The sequence below is a fragment of the Melospiza melodia genome, chromosome 10, assembly GCF_035770615.1.
Source record: "Melospiza melodia melodia isolate bMelMel2 chromosome 10, bMelMel2.pri, whole genome shotgun sequence".
Taxonomy (NCBI): Eukaryota; Metazoa; Chordata; class Aves; order Passeriformes; family Passerellidae; genus Melospiza; species Melospiza melodia.
The window spans coordinates 23,473,778-23,488,027 of NC_086203.1; the positions used below are offsets into that span (position 1 = coordinate 23,473,778).

At 36.5% G+C, this 14,250-nt stretch overlaps 1 protein-coding gene across 3 annotated transcripts in view; it reads right to left on the bottom strand.

Annotated features, from left to right (window-relative positions):
- The window catches only part of FHIT (fragile histidine triad diadenosine triphosphatase), a 517,591-nt gene that overhangs the window by 431,975 nt on the left and 71,366 nt on the right, over positions 1-14,250 (bottom strand). The window contains exon 2 of one of the 3 annotated variants that reach the window (XM_063164911.1): positions 9,107-9,230. The exons of the other annotated variants lie outside the window; for them this stretch is intronic. The gene's annotated coding sequence lies outside the window, so the exon portion shown is untranslated. The remainder of the gene's footprint in view (positions 1-9,106; positions 9,231-14,250) is intronic. 3 annotated transcript variants of the gene reach the window in all.

A 14,250-nucleotide genomic window follows, 5' to 3' on the forward strand; every position in this document is an offset into this window, starting at 1 on the left:
ACTGCTACTCAGTATCAAAATCCAGCATTTTTCATATCAGTTAACCAGAACCCCAGTCCCCAGTCAGGAGGAGGATAATGCACAGCTTTCAGAAACACTGCCATTACTGGCACAGATTCACTGCTGGAATAAACTGTAGTAATGCTCTAAGAGTATTATCACTCTTCATAGTGCAGCACATTTTGACCAATTCAGAAAACACTTGACAGCTGGGGTCTTTCTGGGTTTTTTTTCCTAAATCCTGCTTGTGTACACTCCAGACCATAACATATCAACTATAGTTATCAGCCAGGGAAAACATAATGAGAATATTTAAATACTAGTACTAATTAAAACTTATTTCCCTCTCATTCCTATTCACTTGTTAACACTACAACCTTTGCATTTTGTTCTCTGGGTAATAAGCCCATGTTCACAAACAGATACACACAGGTATTTCTGTCTGTATTTGCACCAGTGTAAGACAACTTGAATTTTTTTTCCTCTCAACCATCCAGAAGGTGACAAAGTCTGTAACAGGAAAAAATGTCCTACTCTTTATCATGTCACCTCATGATAACAGGAAAACCAATTGGTCCTTACATGCAAACTGCCTGCCAGGTTTGGTAATTAAATCAAATATTTCCATTTCAAGCTATTCACATGCATCTTCAAACCCAGAGAAACTTTCAGAATTACCAATCTGATGTTAGGCATCTTAGTTCTTGGTCTTAGCTCAGCCAAAAACACCATCACATTTGTTGGCATGAAAAGCTAATTTTCAGTACCCTTTCCTACATCTATCCCTTCAATTTCCTAACTATATCTAATTTTTGAGCAGACAACTGTATTACCATAGCAAATAACAAGGATAATCAATCACATGCATAAGCAGACCAGAGAAGGATACTGGCAGCTATCCCCATCCCTTGTGTGTGTGATTTTCACAGCTACAGCCATTCAGGCCATCAGTAAAAAAGGAGATCACAAGGATGTCTCCCCACAATCAATAGGGGCTTGGGGGAGGTGTTTTCATGGAGTTATTTTAAGAAAGAAATGTTTTCAACATGTAATTGCTCCATTTACCAAACTTTCCCAATCTCATCAAAAGGCCAATTTCTTTGTCACCAAATGTGTTCTGCCAGTGTTCCTGCATAAAATCCCTTTTGATCCATACATGCACAGACAACACTGTTCAACATGGTAGCTACACTTGATCAGTATTTCAGAAGAGAAAATAAATATTATAACCAATATATATGGACAACTTATTAATGGCAGGAAATCTCAACAAGCCACATTAGAACGTAATTAACAACTTATGGCTAAAACAACAGGTAAGCAGATAGCTTCATTACTAAAAACATCTGCTAGGAAATGTTCTTTTTCACAACAGCTACTTTTTTTTAGGGGTTTAGCATTCTTCTTCTGAAAGCAATTTATCCTATTCTGCAAACAATGCCATATGAGTTTGGAGATGCTTTTTGTGTATATGTTAACAGAAAATGATAAAACACTACTTCTGTCACCTTGTTCCCATTCTTCTGAAAAAATCTCCTTAGTCAAAGAGCAGACAGGCCTGTCCCCCCAAAAAGACCATTTGTATTTATTTATCCTGATAAAACAGAGAAGTGTGTGATAATTCTAGACAGAGACCAATTTGGATCTCATTATCTCCACACTTTTTTCAGTTACTGCATTTTTCCAAAACTGTATGTACCTTGGCAAGGGATTATTCCTTTATTTTAACTAGTAAAATATTTTATGTCTTCTCATATGAACCATGCAACACAAATAATCTTCACTTATTGTATGATAATAATATAGGCGTGCACTGTCTGGTACACTTCATTGCCTAAATGGATTTTAAAAGGTAGATTTTGGGTTTCTTTAGTCCAAAAAATTCTTAATTTTTGAACTAAGACAGTTTTTCAGAACATCAAATCATTTCTTGTTTTATTGATGACTATGAAAGTAGGCAATGATCTTTAATGTTAGCTCTTTGCCCCATTTATCTTCTGAAGCATTAACTGATTGAAAAAATGAATCTTAATTTCAAAAAGAAATCAGAAGCAAATACAGCATTTATTTTCTTCAACATTATGTATTATTAATAAAAACCTGCAGTAATTCAGAAGAATTATTACGGAGCTCCCCAGTAAAAACCTGTCATGGGGAGAAAATAATAAATAACGGACTGTCCATCAAGCCTGGTGAGCCTTCACTGTGCAGTGAAATGTACTCTGCAGCAGGTGTGGATCAAAAGTCACTTTTTGGAGCACAAATGGATGAAAACATATATTTCTAAATCCTAACAGTTAATCATTCCAATTTTGTACTCTCCTCTGCAAAGGGAAGGGCTTAGAAGTCAGCTTTAGCATATTTCTTGTAGGAGCTCTTGTGGTGAATGAAATTTTGACAAATAATAAATATTGAATGTTTGTTGAAATTTACAATCTTTGGAGATCATCATTAAAAGCTAGATCATACTACTATTTATTATTTAAGGGGCATAATCAGTGAATGCCTTAACTGTGTTTAACATCTAAAATATGCAAGGATGCCAACAGAAAATGATTATTGGTTTAAATAGGACCTATTTTAACTATGACTAACCAAGACAGTTACAGTGTTAATAATTCCATGTTGCTTGAAAACCACTCTCTTATGATTGATTTATACAGACTGAAGTAGGCACATGTTTTATGCTACAGGTGGATGTGAGGTCATAAGAAACCACTTTACAGTCTTCCCAGAAGTGCAGTGTCAAAAAGGTCACCTGTGGTAAAGGATCTTTTGGATTAGTCTTTCAAATCAATGCATGAATTAAAGGCAATTTACATATAAATGGGCTAATACTCTGGCTTTGAAATTAGATGAATCTTTAAGAGATTTAAGAAATAGCAGAAAAGGTCAGTTAGGCATTAAGTATACATAATGCAAATTTTAAAAACTCTTTGTCTTGGAACTGCATGTTTCTGGTTTATTAATATTTTGTATTCATAGCCTGTTTTTCTCAGAAAGGTGCTGCCAGCTATTTGTGAGCAACTGCAAAAATAATCCATGCCAGAGGGAGCAGATTTCAGGTAAGTATGGTTTCAGACAGAGTGAAATTTTGTTAATATTAAAGTATTCTGAAAGAATTTTTCTTTTTATAAGGAAAAACTAAGAAGCTGTAATCAAAATTACTTAAGTTTATTATACACTGGAAAATAACATTTTAGGGATACTTCCCATATGAAAGGCAGGAATGAGGGTTGAGTACTGGAAGGGAGGAAGGAGTGGGAGAGGGAGAAAGGTGGGTTTAACATTTGGCTTTATTTCTCTTCACCTTGTTCTGACTTGATTGGTAATGAATTAAACTAATTTTCCCAAGTCAGATCTCTTTTGCTGGGATGGTAATTTGAGAGTGATCTCTTGACACATGAGCCTTTCATTCTATTGTCTCTCCCCTGTCCAGCTGAGCAGGGGGGATGATGGAGAGGCTTTGGTGTGCACCTGACATCCAGCCAGGGTCAATCTGCCACAATCCTACAGTATTTAATAATCCTGGGTCATGAATATAATACTGACAAACCAGCATGTGTTACAGACATCACCAATGCTATTCTATGAAAAGATAGAAAAATCATTTAAAACAAAGTTCATAATCCTTCCATGCAGCTAATTTTAAATATTACAGAACTCTAAAGAAAATATTATTATCTAATAAACCTTGCTGACAGTTTCCTTAGAAAGCCTGTTTTCTATCATACTGCACAGTGCAAAACTGAATTTTATGTGATAATTACTAAATTGGTCCCTTCCCTTACAGGAAGGCAAAAGAAATCAACAGATGCTTGCAATGAGCCATGAAACAAAACAATCAAAATTGAGAAAATTTTAAATTTTGAGTCAATTTCAGAAGATAAACAATGAAGCTACAAATAGCATTCCGGGGCACATAAAAAGGAATCATTTGAAGACTCCTTTAAACTTCTTTTTATTCTTTTTTCAATTCCCTTTTGAATGGTGAATTTCTTCCTACAGAACCCAAAATAGTTTAAACCAATTACAGATTTACCTTGATAAATTTCCATTTTGTGCAGATACCTTCAAAGCAGGTGTATGATTTTGTACAGCAATTCAGTGATAAAAAAGCCAGATTGCTTTTGGTCGGTAACTGACTTTTGCTAGTGCAGATTATGCCCATAAATGGGGTTGTTCTTTACATGTCTATTACACAGAACCATTTTTTGAGTAAAAGCTATCCTGAAAAAAAGGAAAAGAACATTTAATCCTATTCGATTGTGGGTTAAAATGCAATGATTACTCATTTATACAATTTTGAGTGGTTTAATGTATGAAGATGCTGTTAGGCAGAGGAACATTACTTGTTGCACAGATATGAGACTGAAAGCACATGTTGAACAACACCTACATTTTCAATCACTGTTTTATGAGAAGAATGCAAAAAATAATTACATAAACACATCACTGAATCATGTAGGTGCTGGAAGATCTGTGATCGTAAAAAAACTACTCAGAGGCTTGAGATCTAACCCTTAGAAAAATAAATTAACAGCAGATTTTGTGAAGTTACACAAGAATTTTGTAAAAGAACAAAAGATATAGTTTATAAAGCTATAGAAAATTGAGTCAAATATAACAACAAAGGGCATGAACTTAAGCTAAGGAAGGGTCATCTTCAAAGGGAATGCTGGAAGAAAGGTTTTACACAGCGAGTGGTTGCAATGGAAAATAAACTGCTATGACAACCTTTGCAACAAGTGATATAAACTTTAAAGGGTGACAAGCATGGGAGAGACAGTTATTGTGCAAATATAGAAAGAGGGAGAGAGAGCTGTCTGGCCTTTTCAAAACTAGACTTTGCATCCATCCATCTTTAAATCACCAGCATTTCAGCCCTATCTGCTGCCTCAGAAGTTCACTAAAAAGAGAAAATTGACACGAAACTGAACTGAAGGATCTAACAAGAAGATCCTGACAGTTGAAATGGGTCTTAGAGATTCCATCTACAAATGTTATTGCCTGAACTTACTCATTTCAGTGCAGGAATAAATCTTGCCCTATCTATTTCAGAGCCTTCATTTCTCTTGTAATGAGTCTTCACTTTAACAAGTTTTGATTCAATCATTTGCGTTTTATAAACCAAACGCATAATCTTAAGTGACTAGCCATTAAAAATACACTCAAGTTACATATTAAAAAACCTTGAAAATTTATCTTCTGTCATCTGGATACCACTCTAAATCTCACATCTTCAAATGTCAGAAAAACCCCTTTTTTTAAACCATGCTATGAAATATCAAGTTGAATATAATTTGAATACTGCAGTTGAATATTACTTCTTAAGTTCAGCTGCAGAATAGACAAGGGAAACTTTTATAAAGGAGACAAGCCTCTGGGGAAATCCAGGCTGCATTTGGAACTGCATTCTCAGGAAGGTTCAAGAAGGAACTGGATGTCATCTTCATTACATATTCAAGGGCATACACAGTTTCAAAAGTAAAAAATAACTGATCATAAATATCACAGAAACAAATATATATAATCAAATCAAGATGGATCCAGATGCTCAGTTCTTCAGTGAAGGGATCAATAAAACAACTAAAAATTAGAAGATTCCTTTAAAAATTAACTCCACTGTATTCTACCATATGCAAAACAGGAAAGAAGCTCCACTAACCACAACCACCTGCTTGCTGAAGAGAGAGACTACCTCTGGGATTAACATATATTATTATCTGTGCTAACAGATTCTTCTGTGAGATTGATCTTGGCTTACCATCATTCAGTAATATCATTAATAAGACCATTTTTTATCATAATTACTGTATTTTAGAAAGCATAAAGAAGTTGAATAGTTCTTTAATGATTTTTGGGGACTTTCACCATAAAGAAAATAGCTTAGCTTACTAGATGCCAGATCATGCAATGAATCATTAACAAGAAGGTGTTTTCTGAATACTTCCCCAATAAATACCAGCTGATTTGTTCTCAGGAAGCAGGCAGTCACAAGCATCTCTTATCTGAGATACCAAACCAAAGTCAAACACATCATGTACTAAAATCTCTAATATTAATTTATAAATTTTGTCTCAAAAGCAGTTCACTATGTACATGACCCTGCAAAGATTCAAAATGATACAGTTATTTTCAGATTTTAAAAAATATTATTAGTTTTGTATCAATTTTTAAATTTATTTAAATGGAAGAAAAATAGATACTGCTCCAGGTGTACCCTGGTGATCTGGTTATGGGGAACAGTAAATTTCTTATCTGTCAAGACATCTTTGAAGATCAAGATGGTTAAGAGAATCATGTCAATGGACTACAAACTTTAAGCCACTGCATTTGAACAATCATCTCCACACACCCACAACAGAGACTAAGACCAACATACTTGGCTATCTGGTATTCTCTGTATATCTTAGGCAAGCCAATCCTGGTGCTCCCTGACTCCCTGCTGCTGCTCGTCTCACAGAGCAGCCCTGACCTTGCTCACCTCCAGTGTAAGGACAGAGCTCACAGCCATCAGTCTCACCTTTCTGCACTCCAGGAAAACACATTTCAGTTGTGCTTGTATCACCTTCCAGCCCCTTTCCATGAGAGAAACAGAATAGGGGCAAAAAACCACCCACAATAAAACAAACTGCAGGGGAGAAAACCCCTCACTATTCTCAGCACTCCACTGTCTCTTTTTTTTCTCCTTTCAGGAACAAGCTGTCTGTAACAGGCTCAGTCTGGTTTTTTCTGCCTCCTTCTGACTCTAATTGTAAAGCTGGGATAGGAGAAGACACATCTATTTGTTCCTTTCTGTCACTAGAATGAAAATGTCTCCTGTTATTTGGTCAGCTTTGAGTAACCCCCTGCTGGACAAGACCTCAAGTCACTGGAGAAAAGCAGAGGTCACGGCAGAAAAGCAAGAAAAAGATTTATGTTAAAAGTGTAAAACTTAAAATTTTATTTCCCCTTTGCAAGTGACATGTTTACAAATGAAAAAAATTCTCTGACACAGATAAGGAAGTAGAAATTCCTCAAATAAAGCACAAAATTAAAGAGCAAATCCTTTTCCCTATCATCAAAAAGCAATAGTTACTTCCATAAAGAATTAATACTGACCATCCAAAGCTTTACACAAGAGAAGAGGGATGAATATCACATATGTGATAGCTGCTGGTTAGCAGTGAATAATATAAAACTGATTGACTAGGTATGTGTCTGTCAATACATCAGCTGCTAGAGCTGTTCGTTCCATAGCTAAACTATTGCATAAGCAGCAATCTCAAAACATTGTCTTACAGAATGCAAATTAACAATTAATGGAGACGGTGCTTTTCAAGTAACAGTTTTCACATCACATATTTAATAATGGATTTTTTTCATAAACTGACTGATGGTAATTCTTTGTCTTCATAAAAATACAAATGCACTTTCCTGCAGCATGTACATTTTCTGCCACTCATTGAGTCAAAGTGCAAGCAAACAACCTGCATGTGATCTAATTCATATTTTTACTTCTGGCAGGATAAACCCAGGTCAGGTCTGTATTTGCCATTTTACTCTGCAAAGGTGATCAAAGAACTCAGGAGCTGCAAGGGTAGCCTGACACAAGTTTTTTCCTAACCTATTCATATTGAGAAGATTATTTGGTTTCTGATCTGTTTGCATGCTCAACTAGCCTTATATTTCTTATCTAACCTCAAAATTTGTTCAGCTATCAGTTCTGTTTCAGCTGTTCTGTTTATGCCTAAGGAAAAATAAAAGTTATTATAGTATTTCCCTTCTTTGCAATGATCACTTGTGTGCTAAACAACCTCAGTTCTTGGGAACTTGGAGGCTGAGAAGTACTCAAGAAATGATAAACCAAGCGAGACTCCTCTTCAACCAGATCACCCCTAGGTTAGCCAAGAAGTTTATTTACAGAGTGGGAATAGATCACACTTCTCCCCACCTCCAGGAGCTGAGACCACAGATGATTAATTTATGGTAAACCTAAGGCTTTGATACTTCGATAAATTTTGTGCCATCCACATTCTCTGTCTCATGCTTTTTTGGATCATTTCCATTGCACTCCACTGCAATTACCAAAACAAACCCACAGCCTTGTCAAAGAGGGGGCAAGAACAAGAAAATGAAGCCTAAACATACAAACCTTCAGTGTACTAATGTACAAACCTCCACTTTCCAAACCAGAAGTATCACGGTAGTTCCTTATAAGAAGAGGATTTATAAGATTTATAGTAAAATTTTTCTTTTAGCTTTAAAACCAGTGAGGTTTCCTCCCTGCAAAACTAAGAGTTCAGTATTGAAAGGTTTTGATTTCATCACATAATTTCTCTGGGGAATTACTGTTACAGTTACCAGCTCACTTGCAGGGTCACTTGGGGTTCCATTATTGCTACACGCATTTGAATGGAAAAGACCGAAGGCTTCAAGGTCTGGAGATATCCCGGCTTGATGAAACTTTAATTTCAGAATTCTCACAGGCACACCAGCTGCACAATTCAGCTCCCCCTTAAATAACATTAGCTTAGTGAAGAACTTAGCGAAGAATTAGAAGATGCAGAAGGCTACAAGCAGGAAAGCAGAAGAAAGCAGGAGAACAACATATTTCAGCAGAAAGTCAATCCCTCTCCAGGGGTCAGGGTGTACAGCTGGGCACTCTATTTACCAATGTCAAGCCTCTTGGCTTCATAAAATTGGCTTTTGTGGTCGGATTAAAAAATTTTTGCAAGAGCTATAGAGGAATAAGCTCAATCAGAGATCATGAAATAACCATCACCCCAGCTCTGCCTGCTGGGGATTGGACTGTCCAGCCTCATTTCACATTCAAAAGAGCCTTATATGCAGTTTGTCCCAAGTACCTAAAGCTGTTTCACATTACTGGATCTGTAATAATCCTTAGTTTCTTTCCAAAACATTCTGATTAACAATATTGTGCTCCCAGTTCAAAGACAAGGCATGTAGATTGAGAGACCCACAGAGGTCAGTGTTACATGATTTACCTGATCTGGGCTGGATTTTTTTTTCCCCAAAGGTGTTTGCAATCACTGTTTAAGGACTCAATGAATACATGTCACATGGATTTTGGTATTCATTTTTTTGTGCATTGCTGTACAACCTTGTAAAGAAAATCACTGATGGTCTTATTCATGTTTCAGCAACCAGAGCAGAATGCTCATATGAGAAATACATGCTCACAACAGGAGATTGCAGGAGGCCTCTTCTATGTATTATTCAATCACCTGGAAGAAAACACAACGTGGAGGACTTTACTAGAGTGGGTCACAAAATTATTCAGTGGAGAAATTCAAGCATAAGTATTTGTTGTGTGGGAAGAGATGTACTCTCAATGGGAGCCTTACTGAATTCCTCAGAACAAAACAGTTCACTTTGGGAGAAATCAATTGGTATTTTACTTTTTTTGCCACAAAACTATCAAATCAAAATAAATTCAATAGTCACTAATATTTAGAGCATCAATCATCTGCTATCTGTTGAAGAACCAATCACCAAATTGACAGTTCAGTAAAAAGTTGCATGATTGGAAATCATTACCACCAATATAGCATATTTTATGATAAGCACCAAATAGGAATTCTGTTGTAAAGCAAAACCTTGAAAAAACTGTTTCTTTGGTGAGAAGCTTCAACATTACCTCTTTTCATTCAGGTTTTCTTTTAAGCCTCACTCCAAATATTATGAATTCCAGGTTTTCTTTAGATCTGCTTTAGAACAAGTCCCAACTCTATCCTTACAGATCACACAGCTACAGGTAATCAAAATTCTGACAGGGCTACATTAATTGGCATGAACTTCCCAAACCTATACAGTAAAGCAATACAAGGTCTGAAGAGAAGGAAAAGCAAAGAAATTTCTCATTCTTGCACACTGCTAGGAGCTCCTTGTTAGAACCTATTTTAGCCACCCAAGGATTTTAGTTCCAAGGCTGAGAACAAAAGCCCGTCCCATACAGCTCAGTGCAGAGCATGATGAGAGTGATTTTGCAGTGTGTAAGGAAGGGGCAATATGCCCCTATGCATTTCACCATCAATTACACTGGTGTGCTATAGGAGAGTGAAGATTAACATTCCTGTCATGCACAAGATCTATGCAGCTGCCTCTTATTATTTGGTGAAGGTAATGAGTAAGGCCAAACCTGTGACTGCATTCTAGCTAAGTAATTCAGCAGTCCCTTCTCCAAATGTGATTTGATAATGAGTTATTAGGAAATATGAGCCTGGGGTAAGAAATATGCCAGTGTTTAGGAGACAAGATTCTGCAACAATCCACAGTTATTGCAAATTAGTGACATGAAGACTTCTCTCAGCGTAAGTAAAAAGCCACCATGAACAGAACTAACCTAATGTGGCATTTTGTCAGTCTACAGAGAGTTTAAAAACACTGGAAGGTGCTCTAAGTAGTAGTTCTATTAAATTAATGGCATTTAATGATTCTATTAAATCCCTCTATCTAGGTGCCACTCTGTGCTTGCCAGTAACTTATCTATTGTTTAGTTGCCAACCATACAATTATTGTCATCCAATAAAACCCTTTTGGTTTTACAGAAGTAGCATAAGCCTTTATAAAGAGGAAATATTTTATTCCAGAAATGTAATTCTGTAAATTGGGATCAATTATTGAATCAGAAGAAGGGAGAAATTCATACTTGGTCTTCTATTCTTCCAAAGCATCATTCTCAGTGGTAAACAAAAAGTTAACAACAAAAACCACAGCATTAGGTATTAAAAGAAGTTAACATGGGAAATAAAGGCTTGAAGGAAGAGAAAATTCTGATTGGTAGGGACATGGGATTTAAAAATATCTACCTTAAGGACTCCTAAAAGGTAAACTTGACTTAGTGACCACACTAGGATGGTAACTCTAGGACTGGTGTTAAAACCTTCCAGTCTTTAGCCTGCAAAAATACCCCTATTTTTGAGCCAAGCAATTTGGCAGCACAAAGGTAACTCTAGAGGCCAATTTAGATAAATTTATTTATACATATATAAGTATAAGCATGAGGTTTCAAGCCAACACTTTGAAGAGACTGACAGAGGCAATGTTAACAAAAAGCTCACACATCTACTAATTAAGAAGCTTTATTCTTGAACATATTTCAGGTATGTTTTAGAACGATACCAATATTTCAGTATTTTGACCTTCCTTGACATCACACACATTCGCTCCTCAGCATTCCTCTTGGGATCATTATTTAAGACTAAAGCAGAGAGACACATGAAAGATACTTGAAAATAACTGTCAGAGGTTATAGGCAGGATTTCATCTCGTTACATTAAAACTCCATCTGTTCCCAGTTCCAGGAAGGTTTATCTTGTGTTTTGACTGTAAATTCCACCATTTTGACTTCTTGGGATAAAGCACACAGAATCTAAATCTCAAAACTATAAGTTCAGTTTTACAGGGCAGGAACAAAGAGCAGCAAGAACCTTGATTATTTTGGTGGGCTTTTCATTGCAACCTAAAGCAGTAAATTAGTAATTATCATAAATTACCACATAGCTTTGAGGATGACGAGAACTCAGAGAGAAATACAGCAAGATCAGAGCAGAAAGTACAAATTTTATCTATCTATCAGGAAGTTTTTATAGGGATTTGGCATTTGCAATGTTGAAGAGAGAAGGAGGCAATCCTTTATCAGGGTGTATGGAGGAGGTTGCTGAATTTGTCCTCTCAGTAAGTTCCACACTCACATCTATCTGCCCACACTGGCTGTTTCCAGGTTCCACTTACAGGCCTTAAGCTCCCTGGATCAGAGAACTTCCTCCCTGTACGTCTGTAAGGCAGCTCACAAATGGGCTCCTGATTTTCAGCTTAATCACTCCTTACTAAAGTAATTCAATTTACAGGAATGTGGTTTGTCAAACTTTTAAAATGTGAAAAATGAAATACATTGAGAAATTCAAATACTTGTAAAATTCTACCATTGTGTGGGAGTACCAGGAGCTTGGACCAATTTGAAAACACAGAACAGTCATATGAAAACACAGAGAAGTTGTTTGAAAATTGAAATCCCTAATTTTCTAAAACCCATATGCACAAGCTTTTAAGTGGCAGTTGCTAAAAAAAAAAGTCATTTAAGAGCAGCTTCCACTAGAACAGACTTTGGGATGGATACTTTTTTTAGCATCTACTGCTAGAGTATGGTGACATTAGAACAATCCAAAACACAAAATCAAATGAGAAAAATCAAAAACCTAAGTAGCAAGTAAATTTTGTAACATCAAAAGCTTCTAGTGACCTGCTTGAGATTTTTAAACTGGTATCTCATCAGCTAAATTCCAGACTCCTGGTAAATTGGACTCACTGGAGTAACACTGTGCTGAGCCTACAGGAGAAAAATGCCAAGAGGATTTATGGGCACATTGGCTGTAATTTACATTCTGCAGAAATTTGTGTCTGCCATGTCTACTATACTGCTTGAAATCTTGTCTTTATCAGACATCTGGGAAAAATTTCAGATTGCTAGGAGATACAGAAATTTCAAAAACATTTGGAAGGACCTCATAACAATTTATTGCAATGCTTCGAGGTAAGGCTTTTTATAACACAATGACTATATTTGGTCACTATGAAACCATCCTAAAATTCTGATTCCTGAAGATAATACAGAAACTTCAGGAACTGAATCTTTAGGGAATGTCATAAAAAGAGGAATATCAACACACTTAAGTTTTGGGAAACAGTTTGTATCCAGAACCCTTACATACAAAATGTAGAGATCCACAGGAGAAAAGCAAAAAAATGTTTTCAGTCTTAATCATTTTTCCAATCATAGAATCATGGAGTGTTGTAGGTTGGAAGAGACCTTTAAAGATCTTTCTTATAGGCTCTCTTCCTCCCCAGGATTTTTTAAAAAATCTTTTATGAGAAGATAAAGATCTCGTGAAATCATGAAAGAAGAGCTTGGGATTTGTTGCAATACTGAACGACGCATTGTTTAAGGTACTCAGTTTGGGCTGAACTCTGCACAAATACTGAAGAATGCAGCAAATTTACAAAAACTCTTGTAACAAATGAGAGGGACAGTGAACTGGTCTGACCTTGCCTTGACCATGGCACATTTATTTTATATTTTTATCTAAAATTCTTGCATTTCAGAAGTTTCTCTAAAGAAAAGTCAACAACACAAAAGAGCCTACTGAACTTACCTCCTTATTCACAGCATTCATGTGTGAGGATGACAAAGTTAGGCCTGTGAAAACAACCAGCTTTCCTCCTTTTTAGAGCAAGGCAGGACTTAGATTGTACTTCCCAGGTCATTATTTTCCAAACAGGTAGGATATCAAACTGCAGCATTTTACAAGGAGCCTGTACTTTGAGAAGAACTTTTTTGCCAAAAAGTAGACATATAACTAAAGAAGATAGTCACAGTCATATCCTCAGATTTGCTGCAAGTCCAAATGCCAGGAAACAGAGTAAACCCAAGGAAAAGAAAAAACATTAAATATTTATCAACTTGAGACATATTCATGCCCCATTTTCTCATGCTCCCTCAGTTTTGGGGGAATGTCTTGCTTCTCATTTGAAAGGCCTGGAACTTCATTTATCCTCTTTAAAATAGTTCCTCTATCTACTCTGTCACCATTTTTAGAAAAAGAAAAAAAACACCATCACAAAAACAAACAAACTCACACAATACATCCCTGAGCATACACAGAGGATAGTTTCTCAACCACAACTTTGTAGGCTGAACTTTGAACCTGTAGCTCCCAGGAGTCCTTCTGAGTCCAACTCAGTACAATAAATACCTTCTGTACCTCAGCTAGCAGAGAGCAATGGGAATTCTCCAAAAAGATGAATGCTCAGAATTCTGGCCAAATAAGGCAAAACCTTCAGTGAGTCACTTTCTCCTGGACTTAGGGTGGCTTTCAGTAAGTCCAGAGTTGTGTTTTAACAACACCTGGAAGTCTACTAGCTTGTACATCACCAGAAGAGAAACAAAGACTAGAATCAGCCAAAAGGAACCAGACCACGGACAAGAAAACCTTTAAGTTTCAAGTCGTGCCACACCCACTACTGTAACCCCATGTCTGAAACTGCCTAATGGATTTTGACTTTCACGCCTCTCTTTTCTTCTCTAAGAGCATGTCCATGACAACCAGAGATTTCAGACCATGGTTTGCTACACATGATAAGCAGCAAACAAACTTCTGTCCTGATGTGAATCTAAGGCTATACAGAATTCCCAAGCTCTCAAATACTCTGATCAGCCAGGGCAGGCAGCTGCTGCCCTGATGGTTT